General features: G+C 42.3%; 1 protein-coding gene across 3 annotated transcripts in view; it reads left to right on the top strand.

The window, feature by feature from the left end:
* LOC137344420 (alpha-1,3-mannosyl-glycoprotein 4-beta-N-acetylglucosaminyltransferase C-like) overlaps positions 1 to 16,848 on the top strand; it is a 198,416-nt gene that overhangs the window by 94,287 nt on the left and 87,281 nt on the right. The window contains exon 3 of one of the 3 annotated variants that reach the window (XM_068007379.1): positions 10,994 to 11,144. The exons of the other annotated variants lie outside the window; for them this stretch is intronic. The gene's annotated coding sequence lies outside the window, so the exon portion shown is untranslated. The remainder of the gene's footprint in view (positions 1 to 10,993; positions 11,145 to 16,848) is intronic. 3 annotated transcript variants of the gene reach the window in all.

Below are 16,848 nucleotides of genomic sequence, written 5' to 3'. Positions count from 1 at the left end.
GAAAATCTCCACAGCAAACAGACTCGGGAAGTAAGTGTAAGTAAGCTCCTTAATAACAATGAAGAAACACAGGCAACTGTGGGGCTCTGTAGCGTTAGACTATACTATATTATCCACCAGCATGCCGGAGTTGAATGGGACACTCTCAGCAGTTTGACTTCTATTTACCACAATACTGCAGTGATTTTTTAAAAAATACCATTGAATTCACTGAATATTCCTACCAAGTATAGATTTACATTGGTTATGCTCTAGTGCATCACTGCACAATTCAAGGCCTGCAGCTCTGACCTGCCCAGTTGGATCATTTCATCCAAACCACAGCCAATAGTCCTCGTAGGAAATGAAAAAAATCCAACTAGACGTGGTATACGGTAAACTCCTTAGCCTCAAAATTCCATGGGTTGAGATCCCGGCATCACCCCCCAGCGCTGACCCCTGGAGTTTGTGGGGTCAGTGGGAGGGCACCTCATTAGCATGAGGCAGGTCGCGCACATGCACCACTATGGGCACATCTCTAGCACTCATCTGCCCCATGGTCACGGAAACTCTGGCTTTGATATGCCATTGGTGTAGGAAGGCAACCCATCCCTCCAAACCATGAGCAAAGGGCCCAATCTGCTCAGTTTTTAAATAAAATGTTGCACTCTGTATGAGTCCAGGATATTTACACCTGATGTCACCCCATTCCTCTCACCTCTTTCAGTATCGTCACTATGGAAGGGGTGGGGGGCAGGTGCAAGAAGATCTGCCCCCACGTGCTGAAGGTTTTTTGGTAGTCGCAAAAAGGGACAGAGACTCAGCGGATTTGGGACCCACCCCATAATTCCTCATGCTCCCCCCCCCCAACAGATTGTGTGAAAATTGCGCTAAAAATTCAAAGGAATTCTGAGCTATTTTCTTTCGAGGGATGGGGTAGGGGGAGGAAGGGGAAGAGACCTAGTGTTACTTAAAGCAGAGAATCAACAGGTCCATAATAGAATAATCCTACAAGGACTTCGGATGAAGAGGGCTTGTTAGGCCAAATGGCCTTTTGTCCCTACGGACTTTATGCTCTTAATCCGAATGCCAGTCAGCAGCATAGATTGGCAATTCGAAAGGGGAGAGTAGTTGCTACTGAAATAAGGTGGATGGGAGGAGGGGTTCCTATTGGCACAAGTGTCTTAAATGAGCAGTACACTGTATTGTATCGGTATAAGTAAATTGCATTGGTATAGAATAACACATTATACCAAGAGTATGGAATAAATGAACTACACAGTAAATCGTTAGTCTGTACTGTGTTTGATCACAATGGGTTCAGATTAAAGGAATTCTACTGTAATTTTAAAATCAATAGTGCAGTCTCCTATAGGTTTGAGCAATTCTGTTTCCAGATATTTCCTTGTGTTTTACATCAATGCAGTAATTATTTTCTTCAGCAGACAGCCTGTCAGTTCAATATTAAATATGTTCAGAAAGTGCATTCTCAGAAAATCCATGGTTGTATTAATAACATTTCCACAGATGGAAAATAGTACTGCTGTGGCATCTTAACTCTTGAACACTAATTATGGAAATTGTGTTATAGTTCCTACTTATTCAGCAGAACAAGGATTTGAAGGATCCAGTTGTACTCTTGGTGTACATTTACACTACCAAATTTAGTGTTGGTGCTCACGGTTTCTGCCATGACAACAACCATGGGATTTCTGTAATAATCAAGTTTTTAAGATGAGACCTAGAGCACAACTATTACCATTGTTGGCATGGACAGTATGGCTGCTGTCACATTAAGTTACCCACCTACCCACCAGTGGCCCTGGTTCCATCTTAAGCTCTTTATTTAGAGAAAAAAAATTAGCACTTCAAATTGTTCATTAGGCCAATGAAGGAAAGATTATCACAGTGAGATAAGGGAATTACAGAACTTAAGATGGAACCAAAGCCCAGGGGGTGGTGGAAGGGCTAATCCAATACACCAGCAGCCATATTGCCCATGTTAATTATTGTGATAATTGCACTCCAGATCTCATCTTTAACATTTTCTAAAATCACAATTATTAAACAAATTCCATGCCAGTTGTCATGGCCAAAAGAGTTTTCATTTCTGTATCTATCTGGAGTGAGGAGGTGGGGTTAGATGGGGGAAGACAATTTGAAGATATTCAAATATTGTCAATTTGTCAGTTTCAGTCCTTCAAGAACATAGAGTCATAGAGTCATAGAGTCATACAGCACGGATAGAGGCCCTTCGGCCTATCGTGTCCGCGCCGGCCATCAGCCCTGTCTACTCTAATCCCATATTCCAGCATTTGGTCCGTAGCCTTGTATGCTATGGCATTTCAAGTGCTCATCCAAATGCTTCTTGAATGTTGTGAGGGTTCCTGCCTCCACAACCCTTTCAGGCAGTGAGTTCCAGACTCCAACCACCCTCTGGGTGAAAAAGTTCTTTCTCAAATCCCCTCTAAACCTCCCGCCTTTTACCTTGAATCTATATCCCCTTGTTATAGAACCCTCAACGAAGGGAAAAAGCTCCTTAGTATCCATCCTATCTGTGCCCCTCATAATTTTGTACACCTCAATCATGTCCCCTCTCAGCCTCCTCTGCTCCAAGGAAAACAAACCCAATCTTCCCAGTCTCTCTTCATAGCTGAAGCGCTCCAGCCCTGGTAACATCCTGGTGAATCTCCTCTGCACCCTCTCCAAAGCGATCACATCCTTCCTGTAGTGTGGCGACCAGAACTGCACCCAGTACTCCAGCTGTGGCCTAACCAGTGTTTTATACAGCTCCATCATAACCTCCTTGCTCTTATATTCTATGCCTCGGCTAATAAAGGCAAGTATCCCATATGCCTTCTTTACCACCTTATCTACCTGTTCCGCCGCCTTCAGGGATCTGTGAACTTGCACACCAAGATCCCTCTGACCCTCTGTCTTGCCTAGGGTCCTCCCATTCATTGTGTATTCCCTTGCCTTGTTAGTCCCTCCAAAGTGCATCACCTCGCACTTTTCTGGGTTAAATTCCATTTGCCACTGTTCCGCCCATCTGACCAACCCATCTATATCGTCCTGCAGACTGAGGCTATCCTCCTCACTATTTACCACCCTACCAATCTTTGTATCATCAGCGAACTTACTGATCATACCTTTTACATTCATATCCAAGTCATTAATGTAGACCACAAACAGCAAGGGACCCAGCACCGATCCCTGTGGTACCCCACTGGCCACAGGCTTCCAGTCACAAAAACAACCTTCGACCATCACCCTCTGCCTTCTGCCACTAAGCCAGTTTTGTATCCAAAGTGCCAAGGCACCCTGGATTCCATGGGCTCGTACCTTCTTGACCAGTCTCCTGTGGGGGACTTTATCGAAGGCCTTACTGAAATCCATGTATACCACATCCACTGCGTTACCCTCATCCACACGCCGAGTCACCCCCTCAAAAAATTCAATCAAATTAGTCAGACATGATCTTCCCTTGACAAAGCCATGCTGACTATCCCTGATTAATCCTTGCTTCTCCAAGTGGAGACTAATTTTGTCCTTCAGAATTTTTTCCAATAATTTTCCTACCACTGACGTTAGGCTCACTGGCCTGTAGTTCCCCGGTTTTTCCCTACTCCCCTTCTTGAATAATGGTATTACATTAGCGGTTCTCCAGTCCTCTGGCACATCCCCTGTGGCCAGAGAGGTTCTGAATATATGTGTCAGAGCCCCCGCAATCTTTGAAAATAAAAAGAGTATAAGAAATTCATTGACCAAAGCTAAAACTGATGGGGAATGTATTTCAAGCTTCAGGGCCTAATAGGATATAAAGGGACTTTGGGACTTAAAATATCTCAAATACAAATTTCTGCCTGTTAATGTTGAGTGTCTATGACGGGTGTCCTTTGGAGATCTTCATCCTCGGCTAGCCAACATCAGTTTTCACTGAGTTAACAGTCCAGCAGCTGTTAGAAATGTGCTCATTTTAAACTAAAGCATAGCAGACTGAATAAAGACATTTTTGACAACGAACAAATGTCTTTTAAGTAACAGAAGATCTGACAGACATAAAATTCTAATTAACTCTACCCTCCAGCACAGTTGATCCAGAAAAGAAACACCCTTATTATCTTGACTGTGCAAACACCTGTCACATACCTTACAGTGTGTAGCATATTTTCCCTGGATGTTAACACATTTGATAGTAAACTAGCATGAATCAACACATTTCCCAACACACGTCATCTACAGTGCCACTGTTTCATGATGGTGAAAGCAACAATGTGTACCCTTGATGTGCTGCAAAGAAAAGCTGTTTGTACTCATTTTGCAACTGGCACATCAACTGTAGATAAATGGCCATAGTATCATTCAGATGTAAGTGTAAAACCCTAATCCATCAAGGTGCTGATCAGTGTTCAATCCTGTTACTGTAACATTTACATGGACTAAATCACTACCGATTATATAGAATTCACTTCCCAATCACTCCCATTGAATTGCAGTGTGCTCTCTTTTCACTCCCATTCTGTACAATTGACATGGAGCAAATCACACCTATTAAATTGAATCCCAATGAATTAAAACCACTTCCAATTGCCTCTCGTAATACAGAATTCCAGTACGCATGCACCAAATCACTGCTCATTACATAAAACAAGATGGTGGAGAGGGCAATCTAGTGGATATCCATTTGACATTCAAGAGGCATGCAAAATACAGTACCTCTTAAGAAACTTGTAGCACAGTTGAAGACTCGGAGTTGGGGAGAAGGAATTAATTAGATGAAACATTGGCTAGACAATAACAAAACAGGGTGTAGTTATAATCCGAAATAGGCAGTAATGATTTGTGGAGTTCCATGGGGAACTGTCCCTGATCCTCTACTTTTTGTAGTTTTCATTGATAACCTAGATGAAGGGATTAAAAGTGACATTTCTGACTCTGCCAATACCATAAAATTGTGTAGGTTGCCAAATTGAATAGTGGAAGCTTATATTCTAGGGATTTGGAGTTGCTTAGCAGTAGGCCAATGATCAGTAAATTATATGTAATATGGATAAATGCAAGGTAATGCATATAGATGCAACACTCATTGAAGAGAAGGCATAGTCTGGGGAGAGTACTTTTGATTCAAAGTACTCCCTTTTTTTGTATGATGGCATGATGTGCTCGGCAGAGATTTCTTACATTTTAGTAAAAAGAACCGCTCCTCTGGCTGGGAGTACAGAATTCTAGCTGACAACGTGGCTTCCTGGGATTCAGTGTTTCCAGAGCATTTCTCAGGCTGTCCCAAAAACGGCTACATATAGTGACACTACTAGGCCCGGCTAGAATGGAGATGATTGGATAATTCCCCCATCAATCACGCCTGGAGACCACACTGCTGCAAGTACTGGGATCAAATTTATGAAAATAATTTGTATTATGTAACTATCCTCCATTCACTGCATTTTCCTGGAGAAGTAATCCTGCTTTTATCGGGGGACTTTGCTGTAGTTTTGGTCATGAGTTCTGTTCGCTGTAGTTCATAGAGACTCTTTTTAAACAGACTCTGCTGAGTAAACAAACTGTTTGCTGCAAGTCCTGCAGTAAGTCCTGCCCCACCTCCAACTCATTGGCTAACACAGTGGTGTCACTACTCACTTTGCCCAAAACCCCAGTCCCTGCTGTTTTCAGTGGAGCTGTCCAGCGAAGCTCATGGGAGCCCCTGTTGTCATTTATGTCATTATGTCATTTGAGCAGCCTGTCAGGGAGACAACCCTTACTCAGGAGTCTCCACTAAAATTCATGTTTTTACTAAAATGCCAGCAAGAAATGTTTTGCTAAGTATGTTTTCTTCTGTAAGAGAGTACCTTGAACAAGTACCTTCCCTCCAATTGTCTTTCCTTCCCCTTTAACTTCTTACAACTCATATATTAGTATCAAAGTAAGGAGAGAAATGAAATATGGATCCCAGTTTAAAATAATGAGCTGGAAACTAGTGAATTCTTTCTACAGAATCCAGAACATAGCACAACAGTTTTGAAATGAGTGCACCACAAGCTATGTAAGGAATAAAAGGGAACAACTTCTTGCATTGGGTTTTAAAATAAGCTGCCACCCACTACACTCAAAGCTGGTATGTAGGTTCTTTTAATGGGGAACTTGGCAGATTTCTGTTACAGAGAGGTAGCAGCTTAAATCTACGATCAAATGGTGAGCAATTGGATTGAGGTTTGACTTGTAGGGCCTTTTGAGGCACTGGTGCTGCCAGTGAATTTACTGGACATGAGATAAGCTCGTGCCGTTGGTGGTACATGCTGTATCCCCCAATTCCCATCCTCAAATTGAAACCAAACACAAATCATATGTAATTGATGTCAGCAGACCCCAAAAGTGTAATTATACTTGTCGTCACTGAGACTAATAAATAGGCTGATTTATTTTTCACGACAACCTCCCAATTAAAAGCATTAATTTGTAGTCAGGTTTTGGAACATAATTATTTAGTAGTTTACATTTGATTTACTTCTGCTTTCCATTGCTATGTTTTATGAGGAGAGATTTTGCTATTATAAATCTTGTCAGGCTGATACGATGCAGCATTTCACTTAATCACAAGTCTGATTTGAGCAAACTTTGTCCATGTAGATATTTTTTTCGTATTCATTGTCCTTATTACTGAACTCTTATTGAAGTCAAGCTGTCTTGTTTATAAACATTATTTTGTGCTGTTGTACACCCCAGTGATTTACAGTGACCTTGAACCCTTCCTTCTTTAGCCTGTGCTTAATGATACGTTAATAGATTGTATTGCGTGCTTTGAGCTTGAATGGGAACAAAAAGACATTTAACACACTAGTACACAGCCAAATGCTTTAAGCAGCTTTAGGCTGTGTATAAAGTATTTTTGGAACATTTATTACAAGCATCAGTGAATAGGGCAAAAGCAAACATTAGCCACCTTGTGAGATCTTGTTGTGTCAGTGGATTTGTTCTAGTGGCCGCTATACTGTAGAGGTGCTGCTGGTGGCCACCCCAACCCCAGAGGTGAATGTTATAAAGTACATGTGGCTGGTGTTTCTGGAGATACCAAGACCCATCTAAAGAAGATGGTTTCCCTGCTGCTGCCAGTAGTGCCACTTCTCTGGCCACAGGTAGCTGAGGACTCGGGCCACTCATACAAGCCAGCATTTCAGATTTTCCACTGCTGGTCTGTAAGGCCTCCCCAACTATTGGGGGACTGCTTAGCAGTCAGAAAGAAGTTGGACTTTCAAAACTATAGAACGTGTGTTTTTGTCTGTTGCTGCAGTGTTAGGGAATCCACTCTGCACTACAAGTGGGTGAATTCATTAGCACCAGTATCCCAGGATATTACACGACCACTTCATCTAAAGGGAGATAATAGCAGACAGTTAACACAGCTCTAGCTTCCCAGATCCTGATCAGGGTTTTGCCAAACATTCCTGTGCATTTTCTGTATTCAAGTAGGCTAGTGAGTAGGTATATAAGGTTAGCAGTACACTTGTGCAATGTTTATAGCTTGACCTCTATGACAGGCCCATCTCAGGCACTGCACTCAAAGACATCAGACAGTGTCAAAACGTTCTAATCCGTTTTGAAATGTCAGACATTCTCTTTCCCGAATCTCTCTCTTTCCTTGCTCTTCACAGTCAGTATTTGAAGAAATCCTTTCCTGTCTGTGGAGGTTTTAATGAAGTCCAAAGATAAAAGTGGAATTACCCCACTTTACTATATCACACAGCACAGAAGGAGGCTATTCCACCCATCTTGCCGGTGGCAGCTCTTTGAAAGAGTTATCCAATTAGTCCCACTCCCCTGCTCTTTCCCCATAGTCCTGCAATTTTTTCCCCTTCAAGTATATATCCAATTCTCTTTTACCGCTAAATATGTCACTGCTACTTACATTGTACAGTCACCGAGTATCAATGTCGAGCATCCTATAGCAAGGCCTCTACAACCCTTTTAACTGCTTGAATTGTGCTAAAGGTTATGGAATGTGGAATGCCAACTGGACCTAACCCTTTCAATCAAAGTCACATAAATGGGGAAAAAAAATCAAATGACCTGATTAAAATGTTGACTCAGGTGGAGGGAGCAAACAAGGAAAGTGCACTATTATCTCAATAAATACTGCCGGTTGTGAGTACTTATTGCACTGTGCTGAAGAGAGATAATGAATCCAGAGGAAAATGCATTCTGTGGTTCATGCTTATTTATTCATTAACTTGCATCATGCATGGAAATAAACCAGCGGTGCTAAAGCAGACGATAATGCAACACCCTTATGTTCATTATCTCTTAATTAGCGTATAAAAGTGGCGTTATTACTCCAGGAGTTAATGGTAATGGATGGTGTTGAGCCCTGCAGCTGAAAGTGTTTTATCGCTGATAGATGGGGTTGTGTTTGTATCATTAATTCATTTTATAAATAGCTGCAGAATCATTTGAATTCTCTCCTTTGTGTACCAACAGCTGTTGTTGAATACACCCACTTTGTCAAAGAGGTTTTCAAGTCTGTGTAAACATAATTTTTATTTTCCATTATACTTTTTATGAGATGGTTCTTGTTTGTTTTGTCCAATTCTTAAAAAAAGGTTGCCAATTTTCTTCTTTCCTGGAGGCACTGACTGTTGCTGGGGCAACAGTTCCATAGTCACTGGCTGCTCTCTGATACTTCACTTAAGTGGCATTTTTGACATAGAGCCGAATCAATTGATATCAATAGGCTATTCGATCATGGTGTGCATCACAACCCAACCAAATGTGGCTTTAACAAAGTCCACACACACTAGCTTTGCAGTAAACATTGCTGGATTGAGCAGCATATTAAATATATTAATATTAAATATTAAAAACCTTCGATGCTTTTTAATATTTTTTTTAAAAACTAGATAATAACCGTAACAAAATGTTATAACCATAACATCAAACGAAACACCTGAGCCCTGATGTCAGCAATTCCAGGGCTGTGCTTGCCCATACGTTGGTGAGCTTACCCAAACAATCTGAATTTTGACACGGGCCTCATTATAGCAAGTTTTCCTTCGCAGAGAGGCCAGGAACACAGACTCCATTTGGTTCTGTCTTTTTTGCTGTCGTGGCTGCATGTTATGTGTGAAATCCTGGCCTATGTTTGCCTATGGCAAGGCCTCTCGCTGCCAGTAGAACATTGCACTGTTGGGGACTCTCATTTAATTTTGCCTTACCTGCACCAAGTTGTACTGAATAATTACTGAAGAAGGTGTCAGCTGTGGCTCAGTGGTAGCACTCTTGCCTCTAAATCTGAAGGTCATGAGTTCAAACCCCACTCCAGAGACTTGAGCCCATAATCTAGACTGATACTCCCAGTGCAGCAATGAGGGAGTGCTATGCTGTCAGAGGTGCTGTATTTCAGATGAGATGTTAAATTAAGGCCCCATCTGCCCTCTCAGGTGGACATAAAAAATCCCCACTGCAGTTCCAGAAGGTGAGCAAGGGATTTCTCCCAGTTGTCCTAAACAATATTTATCCCTCACATAATCACTGAAACAGATTATCTGGTCATTATCATATTGCTGTTTGTGGGACCTTAATGTGTGCAAATTGGCTGCTGCGTTTCCTACGTTACAATAATAAAAAAAGCTCTTTGGGACGTCCTGCGGTCGTGAAAGGTGCTGTATAAATGCAAGTTCTTTCTTTTTTAAAAAAGTAAAAGATTTGCATTTGTATAGCACCTTGTCACAACTCTCAGAAACATCAACCAATGCTTCACATGCAGTGGAATTATTTTGAAGTTTAGTCACTGTTATATAAGCAAATATGTAGGCACAATCACAGAATATGCTGAATGATTGTGCATTAAATATCATTTTAAGCTTTCAAGTAATAGTCTACCATAATTTAGATAATACATACTATTTACATAAAGGGATTTGGACTCGGGAATCAGAAGTACAATTTCAAAATGTGTGGATGAAAGCAAATTGGGGGTATAGTTAATACCAAGGAGGACTGCGACAAAATACAGGAAGACATTAATAAATTTGCAAAATGGGTGTGTAATTGGCAAAATAATTTCAATATAGATAAGTGTGAGGTATTACATTTTGGTAGGAAGAATAAGGAGGCCACATAATGCTTGGATAATAAGAGTCTAAATGGAGTAGTGGAGCATAGGGATCTCGGGGTACAGATACACAAGTCACTAAAAGTAGCGACGTAAGCTAATAAGGCCATAAAAAAGCCACCAAGCAGTAGGTTCATTTCTCGAGGGATAGAATTGAAAATCAAAGAAATTATTTTAAACTTGTATAGTACCTTGGTTAGACCACATTTGGAACACTGTGAACTTATTATAAAAAGGATATAGAGGCACTGGAGAAGGTGCAAAAAAGATTTACTAGGATGATAACAGAACTGAGAGGTTATACCTATCAGGAAAGATTGAACAGGCTGAGGCTCTTTTCTCTAGAAAAGAGACACCCTGATAGAGGTCTTTAAGATTATGAAAGGGTTTGATAGGGTAGACGTAGAGAAGATGTTTCCACTTGCAGGGGAGACCAGAACTAGGGCCATAAATATAAGATAGTCACTAATAAATCCAATAGGGAATTCAGGAGAAACTTCTTTATCCAGAGAGTGGTTAGAATGTGGAAGTCGCTACAAGGAGTTGTTCAGGTGACTAACATAGATGCATTTAAGGGGAAGCTAGATGAACAGATGAGGGAGAAAGGAATAGAAGGATATGCTGATAGGGTTAGATGAAGTAGGGGGGGAGGTGGTTTGTGTGGAACATAAACACCAACGTGGACCTGTTGGGTTGAATGGCCTGTTTCTGTGCCGTACATTCTATGTAACTCTATATAATAATTTTCTAAATATTTCCACCTTAATGAAACACTTTTCTTCTACTTCCTCCTGGTGTCAGAATTAAAATATTTCACTTTTCTGTATCTTTATAGATCTTATGAATGAAAATCTCAATGTGCATTGATATAGCGTCTTTAACATTAAAAATAACTCCCATGGCACTTCACAGAATAAGCATATGGAAAAATGAAGAATTAAGAGGGATGACTAAAAGCTGAGTTGAAGAAAGGAAAGAGAAATGGAGAGATTCAGGCACGGAATTCCAGAAGTTAAGACCCAGGTGCCTGAAAGCTGTGCCATCAATGGTGAGGCAAACAAAGGTAGGAATTCTGAAGAGGCTAGTGTCGGAGGAACTGAGTGTTACGGAGCTGGGGTGGGAGGGTGCATAGAATTGGAGGAGATAGTTGAGAGAGGGTGGAAACAGGCCTTAAAGAGATTTAAAAATGAGGATGTGGAATTTAAATTGAAGGCATTGGAAAACAGGGACACAATGCAAGTCAGGGAGGACATGAATGACTGGAACATTTTACAGGACAAGACACAGGCAGAAAAGTTTTGGACAACTTGATGTTTATGGAGGATGGAGAACAGGAGGCCAGCAAGAAAAGCATTGGAATAGTCAAATCTAGAGGTGATGAAGGCATATATATATATATATATACACACATATATATATAGACACACACATATATATATGGGGTTTCAGCAGAAGAGGGACTGAGATAGAAGTGAAAATGGTCAATGTTGTGGAGGTGGAAGTAGGCAGTCTTAGTGATGGAGAGGATATGGCATCTGAAATGCAGCTCAGGGTCAAACAGGATTCCAAGGTTCTGAACAGTTTGGTTCAGCCTGAGACAGTGGCAGGGTAAGGGCTGGAACCAGTGGTAAGGAAGTGGGAATTGTTTTGAGGGCCAAAGATGAGGGTCTTCCCAATGTTTAGCCGACAGATGTTATGACTCAGTCTGGACTCGATGCTGGACAAGTGGACCGGCACAGAGCACAGAGGTAATCAAAGGATTGGAGAGGTAGGGGTGGGTGTCATCAGCGTACATTTGGAAGGTGGCCCCGGTCTGTAGATTATGTCACTAAGGGGCACCATGGAGATAATAAGAGGAAGGTGATGAGGGTATGTATATTCTTGAGGGACTCTGGAGGTGTTGGTACAGGGGCATGAAGAGAAGCCGTTGCTGAGGATGCTCTGGTTGCATTCAGAAAGGCAAGAATCGAGCCAAGCAAGAGTCGACCTTTTAAGTTTAAACCAGTATTGAAAGTAACTAATAGTACTTAGACAGAATTAGCTTTCAAGTTGCAGGATGTGTGGCAACTGTGATTAGAAGGGGAAAATGAAAAGTGGAGCAAGGAGATAAGTAAACTTATGCTAAACGACCTGCTTTTAGAAGTTGTTCCAAATGATTTATGTGTATGGTTACTAGACAACAAATATAAAACTCTAAGTGAGATGGCTGGGCATGCTGACTATTACGTAGTCTCAGGAAACCAAGCTGTTAGGAAAACAAATGCCCCTCTCTTTCTGAACAATGGACAATTCACTGAGCCTAAGGGTCAGCCTGTACCCTGTGATCCTCCATTGGTATCGCCAAGTATGTCACGCTGGGGTGTTGCAAGAGAAATTAAATATTTTAAACACAATAAGAGAGGGCACAAAGCAATAGAGCTGGTGGTATGAAAGAAGGTTGGAAGCTAGACAAAAAGATCTATTGCAGTCATGAGACCATTGGATGTGTCTTGATCTCAAATACAGGGACTCTGCAGGACACAAGGTTGCACATGATAAGGCTCAACTAGAGTGAACTGTCAATGAGAGGGTGGAGGTGAGGGCTGAGATGGTGAAATTTGGTGGGAGCCATACAGGATGGCTTCTCTTGCTAATGTCAAGGTGAAGGAAATTCTTGCTCATCCAGAGCTTAATGCCATATAAGCAGTCGGACAACACAGTGGTCAATGAGTCAAGGCCGGAAGCAGAGAGGTAGAGCTGGGTGCCATCAGGATGCATGTGAAAGCTGACCCCATGGCTACAAAGTAGTGTCACATGTAGACAAGTAAAAGAAGAGGGCCAAGAATGAAGCCACAGCACCCGCAATCAGGGTGACCCTCAAGGGGCAGGAGGAGAAGTCATTACACAAGGTGTGGTGGCTTTGTTTCAACGGGTAAGTGTGAAACCAAAGTAGCACAGTGCAACAGTGGTGGACCAAGAGGCAAGACAATGGAGGAGGTTGGAGTGGTTAACTGTGTCAAACTCCAGTGAAATGTCAAGGGGGACTTGGAGGGATAGCATACTGTTGTACCAGCCAGGAAGGATCTTTGGTCACTTTGACCAGGACAGTCTTGGTGCTGTGGGCAGGGCAGATACATGGACTGAAGGGATTTGATGGGTGAATAATGGGAGCGGGGAATGGAGCTGAGTGGCAACTGCCTTTTTGAGGGCTAGAGACAAGGAGGTTAGAAGAAATCAATAATTGGAGAGGACAGTGGGATCAAAGGTAGGCTTTTTGAGTAAATGGTGATGTGGCACTCTGATGGCACAGCGTATGAAAAGATGATGTGTGGGAGCATTGGGCTAAAGAGGGATAGTTGTGCGATGAGGAATTGAGTGGTGACAGAATTGAAAGCGCAGGAGGTGGATTTCATGGAGGAGATGAGATTGGTGAGGGCCTAGGGGGAGATAGAGGAGAAGCTGTACAGTGATAAGGGTTCAGGACTGCGGGAAGCAGGGCAAATAATCACAATCTTTGAGGCAAAGAAATTTGTGAGCTCCTTCTATTTGGTGTTGAAGGAGAAAATGAGGGAAGTAGAGGAAAGGATAAAGGAGATGATTTGTCACCTGGAGATGAGCCTGGGGTTACTTTTACTCTCCAGGATTAACCCACTGCTGGGTCAATTGAAGCTGTCAAGACTGAAATAGATTTTTGTTAGGTAAGAGTATCAAGGGATATAGGTCAAAGGAGCTAAATGGGGTTGAGGTACGGATCAGCCGTGATCTAACTGAATGGCAGAACAGGCTCAAGGGCCTGAATGGCGTATTCCTGTTCCTGAGTTCCTATCTTGTCTGATTAAGAGAAACAATATTACTTTGGTTTGGGTTGAGAAATGTAGCAACCATCCTCAAAGGTTTCTGAATCATCCATACTGTAATAAAATGTTACTGTTCATTTTTAGGGACATTTTTTATTACCCAGTTTGAACATATAACAACACTTTCAGGAAATTGGAAAACACATACAATTACAAAATATCTTGTAAGCTATCCCATCCACGAACAGAATCTCATAAAGGTCTTATGCGATTTTGAAACCAATATTTTTGATCTCTGCATGGCAAGTTATGAATCCTGTAAGATTTGTACCATAATCAGAAAGGATCCCATGGGACAGATTTTCCATCCTTTAGGTAAGCCTGTTGCATGCTGGTTAGATGGCTTTGTGTACTGTGCAAATGTACAGTTGCTCAAAAAAAACCTGCTGATCAATGGCCTGCATAGTTCAGAGGCCAGAATGTTGCTTTTTTCTGCTTAGAAAATAAAATAAGACTGTAAGTATCAGCTATCTGTATTAATATTGAGCATCGTCTCTACAATGACCAAGTGTGGGACTCATGCTTCCGACAGAGAGTTGAGGGGTGAAATTCATCCTAGGCGGTGGTGCAAAACAGGCGACAGCGAATTGGCAGCCCGTTCTGCACTCTGCCGGATTTTATTTTCCATTGATTGAATCTAATCAGGCAGGGTGCAGAACGGGCTGCCATGCACTGTCGCCCATTTTGCACAACTGCTCATGACATTTTTCACCTCCATTGTCACTATTCAGGCAGTTTCAGTACATACAAATTCACTCAAAGCTTCAGCGAATTCATTCTTAGGTGACAAAGTGCTTATTAACCAGAAAGATTAAAGAAATACTGAAGGAGACCCAAAAGGTACGGTGATTCTGGTCCTGGGTTGGAGCCTCGGCACTGACTGAAACTCAGATTGGCCAACCATTGTTGTATCAGTTGTCATCCACGTGATGAAGTGGAGCTCTTCACAGGAATGCAGAAGCTGAACGAGAAACAAAAGATGGACTGGTAATGATTGATTGTGGTAAATCCAGTAATCTAGAGCTCCCAGATTAAGGAGGCTTGACTGAGTTGGGACGTGGGAATGTGAGAGTATTGCATAAAAACGAAGTGAAGAAAGATTCCAATAGTGCATTGGAAACAAATTTTTGAAATATCAGATTGATTTTAATCAGCCAGGTCGCAGAGATCATGAATGTACTTGGTGTACCTTATGACCAGCAAAGAATGCAATCAAGTCCATATATTACATGACATAGTTCAATATAAATTGGCATTATTCAGAATTAATTCAATGAATAATGTTGATTTGAAGACCTACAGGATTAAATATGTGGCTCCCTGCATAGTGCCAGTGATAGCATCTCTTGCCTCTGAGTCAGAAGGTTGTGGATTCAAGTCCCACTCCAGAAACTTGAGCACATAATCTAGGCTGACCCTAACCTTAACCCCGACCTTAGAAGTACATCCCCGACGACTGTCCCTGTTCTATCCCAATGATATACCTTCACCCCAGGCTACTGCACCAATATAAATCTCTCCATTCTTATGGGCTGCCTGAGTGAGATTGCTAATTTGCACAGAATTATGGTGGGCAGTTTTCTCACTCTGACTTTGGTCCATTAAGATTTGGGTTGAGACTGAATAAGAGATAATTTTGTGAATAAAGGCAGTAATGGACACTATATGATAAAATGAGTGACTGAGGCATAAAATAGTGCCATTGAAATCTATTTGGTCACTGCTGTACTCTATATAAACATTTTAAAATATTGCATTTTTTTGGTTGCAAATTTTTAATAGATATTTGACATTATATGAACAAAGAATAGGACAAATTAACATTTTTCCTTGTGTTTTCACTAAAACGTTTTATTTTTAAGCAGTCACACAGTTAACAAAACATTACAACACTTTAGAATTTAAAACAGATAACACACTGGATTTAAAGAATCACTGCCAAGTTAATGGGGGTGATTTTAAAATGGATCCGGAAAGTGGGCGGGGGGTCAATTTGAAGTTGGGAAACCCATTAGTTCGGGTTTCCCGGATGTCCTTACAATTTTGACCTCAGGACGTCTTTTATTTTTATTTGTCGGTTTCCTGTCTGACTGATCGGCCTGATTGACAGGCTGGTCCCAGCCGGACAGGAGACCAGCCGGGGAGAGGACGTGTCAGGTAAGTCTTCAGGTAAGTCTTTGTTTGTGTGGATGGGGGTGGCACGGGGGGGCATGGGTGGGCACAGGGGCCTGGGTGGGCAAGGAACATGAGTGGGCATAGGTGGGCATGGGGGTCGCAAGTCATGGGGGATGGGATTGGGGGTCAGTCACGGGGGGTGCTGGGATTGGGGGTCATCATGGGGGTCCACAATCATTGAGGGGGAGCGTCGGGGGTCAGAAGGGGAGGATCGGGGTCGGAAGGGGGGGATTGGGGTCGGAGCGGGAGGATCGGGGTTGGAGGGGGAGGATCGGGTTCGGGGGTCCGCGATTGGGGGGGGGGTCTGCGATCAGGCAGGTTTATATGTGTGTGGAGAGCAGACACTAGGAAGTCCCGCCTCCACTTAAAGCCGATACTTAAAATGGCAATGTACCTCATTGAGATGCTTGAGGTACTTAATACTTTGTGTATTGGAATAAAATAAATTTTACCTTATTGTTCAAGTTTCCCATTGCTTCCCATTCACGTCTATGAGGTGAATGCCTTAATTGCACTACTTGTGGGCTCAACAAGCTCACCTCACCTCCAGTGACTTCTGATCTTCTTCTCGGCCCCCTGATCTCTTCCTAGCCCCCCATCTCTTCCTCAGCCCCCCAAACTCCTTTCTGCCCCCCCCCACCTCAATCTGCTTCGGTCTATAATCCCTCCCTCCCTCCCTCCGATCCCCAGCTGTGGCCTGCTACAGCAGGCCTTCCTATCAACAACCAACCAGCCTGTCAATCAGGCTTGCTACCG

Source organism: Heptranchias perlo, chromosome 27 (genome assembly GCF_035084215.1).
Source record: "Heptranchias perlo isolate sHepPer1 chromosome 27, sHepPer1.hap1, whole genome shotgun sequence".
Classification (NCBI taxonomy): Eukaryota; Metazoa; Chordata; class Chondrichthyes; order Hexanchiformes; family Hexanchidae; genus Heptranchias; species Heptranchias perlo.
This window is presented reverse-complemented; position numbering and strand designations above follow the sequence as displayed.